This window comes from Marmota marmota, unplaced genomic scaffold (genome assembly GCF_001458135.2).
Source record: "Marmota marmota marmota unplaced genomic scaffold, marMar, whole genome shotgun sequence".
Taxonomy (NCBI): Eukaryota; Metazoa; Chordata; class Mammalia; order Rodentia; family Sciuridae; genus Marmota; species Marmota marmota.
In genome coordinates, this window is record NW_025999932.1 from 22,124,994 (window position 1) to 22,134,177 (window position 9,184).

The 9,184-nt window shown below is 30.4% G+C and overlaps 1 pseudogene; it reads right to left on the reverse strand.

Annotated features, from left to right (window-relative positions):
• LOC107140949 overlaps positions 1-9,184 on the reverse strand; it is a 23,403-nt pseudogene that overhangs the window by 6,573 nt on the left and 7,646 nt on the right.

Here is a 9,184-nt window from a genome sequence, read left to right on the forward strand (position 1 = left end):
ATATATATTTATTTATTAACCAATATATATGACTAATCAAAATAAGCAATGAGAAATAGGTATGAAGATAAAGAAAGTGGAATGCAAGTAGTCAGCTGGGAAATGTTCTTCATCAATGATCAACATAACACAAAGAAATGCTGAAATGATCAGAGGCCACATTGTGGTAGAAGATGCTGCAAGACCAAATTATACTAAGTTCTATATGACTACCTCAAAGTGAACTCCACCTTTATGTACATCTATAAAGCACTAATGAAAACAAATGTGTAAATAGAAGGAAGACCAGTAGAATAGAGGAAAGGGAACGGCGGGAAGGTGGTGGGTGGAGGAGGGGAGGTACTGGTGACTGAAGAGGAGTAAATTACAGTTCATGCTTGTATGAGTATGTCAACATGAACCCAATTATTATGTATGACTATAATTTACTAATAAAAGCATTAAAAAGAAGAGGAATGTGTATTTAAATGTGTGGACACCTTGGCAAGCGTGAAACAGGCAGTGAGATTACATTTTGCCCCTGTTTCTGGCAACAAATGCTTAGAAGTCACTTTTCCTTTAAGTCCAAGAGCATCAAGAAAATGTTTCTCTTTGCAGAATATGGAACACTTCGTGGGCCTCTTGAGGATCATTGAATAAACAGTGAATTAGAGGATAAAATAGAATGAGTCACTTAATCCTTCTGCATATTTTGATGATGATTAAAGCATCAATCACAGTACACTTTTTACTTCACTAAAATACAGAGGAAATTTTAAGTGGGAGAAGTAAAATCAATCTGAAGAGAAGGAAAAGCTGGAGAAAATGAGTGACAACTTCACCCTATTGATTCTACCTCTGTCCTCTCCCTGCATTTCGGTAAATGGCAAAAGCCATGTGAAAAAGAGGCAGCATCAGTATTAAGGAACACAGTGTGAAATAATAAGTCAAGAATTCCATTTAGGTCAACATAATGAATTCTACAGGTCAAGAAGTTCAGGTTCTCCTTTGATACTCCTGCTAATGGACTTTGATGCTACATCTTCTGCTATTAGAAAGACTGATAGAATCGCCCTAATTTATCATATTGTCTGGGTTCTATTTCAATGTCATATTCTAAAATAATTACTACTCTTACTCACTCTTGCAAGTGACTCAGTTTGGAAGATAAAGTATAGGGTCAGCCTCACTATCAGGCTTATAGTGGTTTACATGCACTCTGTCTTAGAGAAAAGGGTGCAGTAAAGTGGCAGGTCAAGAATTTATATGTGTGAGCACTGATCTCTCTCTCTCTCTCTCTCTCTCTCTCTCTCTCTGTGTGTGTGTGTGTGTGTGTGTGTGTTTAAAGAAAGCCAAACAGCATGATCATTTGGTTTGGAGGCAGAGTAAAGGAAAAAAATCCTTGGGAGTCTCATCATAGTAGAAAGTTAGGGGAGACGATAAAGAAACAACTGAATAATGAAAATTACCATCTCATTTCCACAATAGCAGCTATGTAGCACATACAATAGACCTAGCATTTACTGAGCATGCTATTTGCTTCATATAACTTAACCCCCAGGTTAGTCCTATGTGACAAGTATTTTAGCAGATATCTATCTATCTACCTACCTACCTATCTTCCTACCTACCTACACAGGAGACAATTTGATTGGTGATTGTCCAAGTTCACACAGCTAATAGTTTGATGGGCAAAATGTCAATGCAGGCTCCTTGAAATTTCGTCATGAAATTTCAGAAATAATTTCTCAAACAGTGCTGTCCAATATATATTCCGCAACAATGGAAATGCTCCACTATAATATCTAGAATGATAGTTACATGTTACCTTCAATAACAGAGAACTAAACTGAAGAATTGAAATTTAACTTTATTTAATTAATTTATTTTTGATATCAAGTTTAAATTTACATAGTCAACTTGCTGGTTATTACCATATTAGACAGAAGTTCTACAGAAAAATGACTTAATATTAACAAAATAATACATTTTGTGGCACTTAGTTTTTTCTTTGGTCATGTTTTTTATGAAATAAGTACATTGTTAATTAAGCAGCATTGGTTATATAAAAATCAGATAGTTAAAACTTTTTTGGAAATAATGTTTTTTAGACTAAATAAAAATATTAAAAATATCTTTATCTAAATTTTTCTATTCCACATAACCTTTTGTATGTGGAATGTCTCCCATAAGTTCATGGGTGAGATTATGCAAGTTATGAGGTGAAATGATTGGATTATGACAGACTTGACCTAATCAGTGCATCTGAGTGGTAACTGAAGGCAGGTAAGGTGTGGCTGGAGGAGGTGGGTCACTGAGAGTGTGCCTTTGTGGTATATATTTTGTCCTTGTTTAGCAGAGCTCTCTCTCTGTTCCCGATTGTCGTATCTGGAGCTGCTTTCTTCCACCACACCCTTCCACTATGATGTTTTCCCCTACTTGGGCCAAGAGCAATAGAGTTGGCCATATGGATTGAGAACTCTGAAGCCCTGAGCTCTAAATAAACTTTTCCTCCTCTGAATTAATCTTGACAAATCCTTTAGTCACAGTGACAAAAAGCTGACTACAGCAGTATTCATAAGAAATTTGAAGAATATGCTTTTGTACTTTATGGATTTCCAAGTGGTTTTTTTTTTTAAGATTATCTTTATTGTCTGCTGCTAACATGAAATCTTATACTGCCCAAGGATGTGCTTTGTTTTTTTTTTTTAAGATGTTGATGGACCTTTATTTTATTCACTTATTTATATGTGGTGCTGAAACCCAGTGCCACACACATGCTAGGCAAGTTCTCTACCATTAAGCCACAACCCCAGCCCCATAGATTTCCAAATGTTCATTATTTCAAATAGCAATAGATTGTGTAATCTAATTATAAAATCACACATATTTTTGCCAAATATATTAATTTACACTCTAAGTAATAAAAATTGGAAATTACAAGATACAATTTTCTTGGTATAAAATATTTTTACTTTTCCTTTAATTCACTAAATTTCTCTTTTGGCACAATCAAAGGATTAAAAAAGTGGAAAGTTTTTCTTATAAATAGACATACTTCTCATTTCTGTTCCCATTCCCCCACATACTGCTTGGATAGTTAAGGTGGCTCTTGTACGATCTTTGGGGAAAATACGTGTGTATTCAGTATATAAGTAAACCCAGGTAACATGAATGAATAGAGGAATAAACCTATATTAGCACTGAAAATTAGGGTGAAATTTTGTTTGCTATTTTGTGAAATTCAAAATGAATAGCAAAATGTAACTAATTTTCTTGTGTGTGTGTGTGTGTGTGTGTGTGGTTTTTTTGGTGTTTTTTGTGGGGATTTTTTGTGTAACTCATTTTCTAAAGAATTAGATAAATATAGAAAGGATATACAATTTCATCACAGTACTGCCGATATGAATATTGCAATAGTTTTCAAAAATAATATTCTATAATTATGGTATTAAATTCATAAAATAAAACTTCATTTAGCACAAAAATGAAGATATTGAAACACAATAATTGAATAAAAATTATGCCAAATCATAAAAACAAAATAAAATATACTACTTGCTGTTTGACTTTGTGCATGTTAATTGCAAAAAAAAAAAAAAAAAGTCCAGATTAATTTAAGATAGACTTCAGAACAAGGTTGTGGCTCAGAAGTAGAGCCCTTGCCTCACATGTGCGAGACCCTGGGTTCAATCCTCAGCACCACATAAAAATAAATAAGTGAAATAAAGATACTGCGTCCAACTACAACTAAAAACTAAATATTTTTTTAAAAAGAGAGAGATCATGGGTGATACATTCCAAACTTGATCAAAAGCATAAATTCTAAAACATAGGCAATTAATCAAACCAAACAGATTATTAAATGAGATAACTATAACCAGATGAAATCTAATCATATTAACTTTCAAAATTCAATCAATGTTAATTACTCACTTTAAAAGTTAACTTTGTTATGTAAATTTTATCCCAATAGTTAAAAAAACGTTGTATTTAATCTTGTAAGGGAACTAAAAATACCAATGGCAATGTTATGTAATATAGCAAAAGCATTTCAAAACTTCAATATCAATTTTTGATAAAAATTGTCAGCAAAATACACATAGAACTGAACTTCAATCTTATAAGTAATCTATGAGAATCCTTCAAATAGTAACATATTGATTTATAAAAGAGTGATTGTCTTACCTAAGTTGGGGAGCCAGGCTCTAGCCACGATTATGCAATATTGCACTTGAGGTCTTAGATAATCTGATGTGAAAAAATATGGGAATAAAGACAAAGAAGTAAAACTGCTTTGTTTACAAATGACATTTTCATCTATATATAAATATATAAGGAAAATTAAAATTAAGCTAAGAAATCTTTTAGGTTAGCAAGGATAGAGGGTACAAGATAAATATATCTTCATATATAAACTAGCCAACAAACATCATGAATTAAAATTCAGGAAATAATATAAAATATAATAATAAAAATATGAGATTTTAAAATGCATAAAATTTATTTAAGATTTATACATTAAAATATGAAAAACATTGGTGAGAAAAACCAAAGATATAAACTAAGAAATGTATTATGGGCATTTGATTATAAGACTATAAATTATTAAAACATGAATTGCCCAAAATTAATTTATAAATTCAAAGCATTTAAAATCAAAATCTCCCCGAAAAAATTTGTGGAAATTGTCAAGATGTTTCAAAATTGAAGATAGAACTTCTGGCATATATAATAGAAAATACAACCTTAAAAATGAGAGAAAACATTGAATTGACTTTATTATGTGCTATTAAGGGGTATTATAACATTGCAGTAAACAGCAGGACAAAATTGATTTGCTAAATAAACCTGCAATATATAAGATCAATTGTTATCTAATGAAGATGTCAAGGCAATTAAATGGGTACAAAATAATCTTTTCAAGAATAGTATAGGACCAAGTTTATAACCTATTGCAAAAACAGGAATATGGCTTCTTTCTTTACCACATTTAAAAATTAACCCATGATTTAGAAAAGCCTGAATCAGTAGTTTCTACTCTGGACTGAGATAGCTTTTGTCAGCTCCTTATTGGTTCCAGAAGACATACAACAATACCTAGAGAATTTTTTTTTCTATTACAACTAAGAGGGCATTTTACTACTATGTAATGGTAAAAGATAATGCTACTAAATACCAATGAAAAATACAGCCCCAGAAAACAAATAATTACTTGTAAAAAAAATATCAATAGTCATGAGGCTGGCAATGGAATGTTAAAAAATTCATAAAAAAACAAATTTTAAGAAAATAATTTGAACAAAAAGCTCATCAAACGGATATATGCTCAACATTCATATTAACTAGAGAAATACTAATTAAATAAGAATTAAATATAACAAAAGAAATGTTAATTAAATAAGAATGAAATATCACTATATATCTCATAATTAACTCAAATAAAATATTGAACATATCAAATGTTATCAAACATGTAAATAACTGAGATTCTTATGCACTTGTTAGGCATTTAAATGGGCACAATTTTGAATAGAAATTTGACTATTTCTTAAAATATTAAGAATATATCTTCCATGTCAACCATTTCATTCCAGTCCTAGTTGTAAAGCTAAAGAATAATTAAAATATATTTTCACATAAGACATAAACATGAATGTTCACAGCAGCTTTAGACTTTATAGACATAAAGTGAAAAAAATTTTCCATTAGTAGGTGACTATATAAACAAACAATGATACATAACCTAATGTGTAGAGGTACCCCTTACTCAAAAGAATATGATAGTTTTATACCTAATAATACAAATGATTTCAAAATTGTTCCAAGTAAAAACAGACAGAGTTTATAAGTTTAATTCAATTTTATTCAATTAGTAATATTAAGATAAGCATACATCGATTTCTATTAAAATGAGAGAAATCAAACCAGTAGTTCCACAGGGATTATCAGGGCTAAATACATCAGTAAACTAATGAATGAAATTTGACAAACTGCAACCTCTTCATAATATCTTCTAACATGTCTGTTTAACTGTAACCAAATAAACAATTATGATAAAGATTTTAAAATAACTGAATTTTAGGATATACACACAGATATGTGAGTATACACATATACTTATATGTATGAATAATTATTTTTCTACCACTAGTAAAAATGGGAAATTATACCAACATATCAAAAATTCTGTGGATACTCACACACACACACACACACACACACACACACATACACACACTAGACAAATAAATATAATATACAAAAATTAAAATAATTCAAACAATAAAAATACATATTTTCTCTTGAAAACAAGGTTTCAAGTTAATCTAGTATGTATTAATGATACCTTTTAAAATCAAATTTATTCTTTATTATAAAGCAATGAGCTGTGAAAGAATTTTCACTTACCAATGTAATTTAGAAAAAGGACAGACACAAATAACGTGATAGGTCAAAAAAATGAAAGTAATGAAACATAATTAGATAATGGACTTTAAGAATTTATGAAATCATACAGATGGAAATAATAGATGCAGGAAATCTATTACCCTTCTTTCTCTACCAGGTGTTTCATGTCCTTGTCTGAGAAAGTCAATATGCATACAGTATTTTCAAAATGTAAACCATGTTCAAATACAAGGAAATTCTCATCATTTCCTTTTAATTCCTTATTCCGAACTCTACATGAGATTTGGATACAAGAGCTAAAATGCTGGGTCATGATTTTCTCCCAAAATAACCGTTATTTAATGAATGGGAATAGTCAGGTGCAGATTAAATCTCATATAAAAATCTTCAAATGAATAAAGGAAAGTGTTCTAGAAGGGTCAGAAGTCAGTGTCAGGAGTATATTGTATGGGAAGCTTTACTGGAATATTACTCAAGGAAGAGATATAGACTACTCAGTTATTGTTGATACAGTATTGAGAAAGGTGTAATAAAGAAAGAAAACCTGTAAGTAGGCAAATAGGTGGAATCTTCGAAGTCATACTGCATAAATCACACCCATTATTATTCTAATAATACACTAGAATGCATAAATATACAGTGTTATCAAAATACACTAATACACTAGAATGCATAAACATACAGTGTTATCAAGACATAGAGGCCTACAGAAATAGCTAATGATGATAATTTTGCATATTAAAATTATAAACATAATATTTCCAAATGATTTATTACACATACATTGAAAGAAAATGTACCATGTGCTTGAAAAAAAAAGTAGCCACTTATGCTCCTTATTGGCACTCCCTAATGACTCAAAAAACTGATGGGAGTCTGGCTTCCTGCATTTCAGTGCATGATCAGATGCTCTCACTGGCTTCTTCTGGTACAATAGAAGAGCGTTTTGGCCTAAGAATGCTTAGTGGAGAGAATGTGTCTAATTTTCTGCAGACTGAAATATGTAATCAAGGCACCAAAAGAAAAAAAGGTTTTATATTTAAAGGGTGTATAAAAACTCTGTACTCTATGCAAAATTTCTATGAATCTAAAAGTATTCTCTAATGAGAGTTTTTTTTTAATTAGAAGGTGCAATTCAAATACAACAACATAGAAAAAAAAGATTATTTACCATGACCAAAAGAGTTTATCCTAGAAATGTAAAGTTTGTTTAACATTTGAACATTAATGAAAAGCATTCATAATAGTCTACCTTAAAAGATGATCATTCCATAAAGAAAAAGCATTTAGTGATATGTAAAAATCCATTTTTGGTCAAAGCTCTTAACATTTTTGATAAAAGTTCTATTGTGGTTCTAGACAGCATAATAAAGAAAGAAATTAATTATACAGAAAGAATTAAAAAGTGGTTTTTGTCCCCTAGGTAAAAAATTGCACAGATTTTACAAAAAAAAAAAAAAGTCACTAGAAATTGTATATTTTAACAAATATGCCAGGAAGAAATATTTTTGTATTATTCATTATTTTCCAGTCATACCCAGCCTACCTTCACTTACCTGATTTACAAGTCATATCTTTAATCTCTCACCTATTTGTTTTTTCTTAGAGTCTCAGTTCTCTGTCATCTCCTTCTCAGGCAACCTATCCGTTCTTTCTCCTCTACCCCATCTCTCTCTGTATCTCTTTCCCTTTGATTTTTTTGTTTCTCATAATTGTGTTCAAATTCATCCTATTAACATGCTTTTTGTGACTTTCAAAATAAAAAGGTATTCAGTTAACAAAAACCAAATTTAAGTGGAAGAACAAATTTTGAGCTGTTACTACAAATTTTCTAAAACTTTTCAACAATGAGGGATTTTCACATAACCTTTTCGTATTCAGTTGCAATGACTTAAATTACAAAGCCCTGAAATCTTCTCCGTTGTTTTGTTTTTCAATTTGTTCCCACTCAAAAGATTAATTTTTATTTTAGTTATGTGTATATATACATAACAATTTGGGAGTGTAAATTACCGAGATTTAATTTTAGGTTTTGTATGATCTTCAGTAAAATACATTTTCATGTTTGCCCATAAGGAAAAACTGCTTGAGCAGCTGAGATGCTGAAGTTGAAGAATTTTTAAAGAACAATATTTAATATTACTAGTTTAAAATGACAGACAATATCTTTCAGGCTTAGGAGTCAAACTTTTGTTTCAGTTGAGTCTTGTTACTTTATAGGGAGAATTTACTAAGTTTATTAATTTATACAAGTTTTCCTGAGATGGCACTTAATAGGAAATTTTCAGTTTCCCCGAAATATTACATATACACAAGTCTGTAAATCATGCAAACTATCTGAAAAAAATACACTTGTGTATATGTTTAACTTTTCTATTGTAATCAGAATTTGAAATTTGTGCCTTTCCCTGTGTAATAAATGCATCACATAGTCCATTAGTAAGCTCTTTGGATATGCTTAGACACTGGGGAAACTGAAAATTTCCTATTAAGTGCCATCTCAGGAAAACTTGTATAAATTAATAAACTAAGTCAATGGACATTTTTTGAAACACATTTGAACATTTTTTTCATGTACAGTTTCAATGCAATATGTTCTACATAGATTGATATTTAGTTGATGTAATTGACACATGAATCTTTTGATCTCACAGTACATAAGAAATATTAAAAGAATGTGAAAGCCTTACCAAGGTCAATTAAAATGATACTTGGGATAATAATGTTAAGCAATTTATGTTCAAATGTGTTTCAAAAAATGTCCATTCTTTCAAAGAGCAATTTGTACAAAACA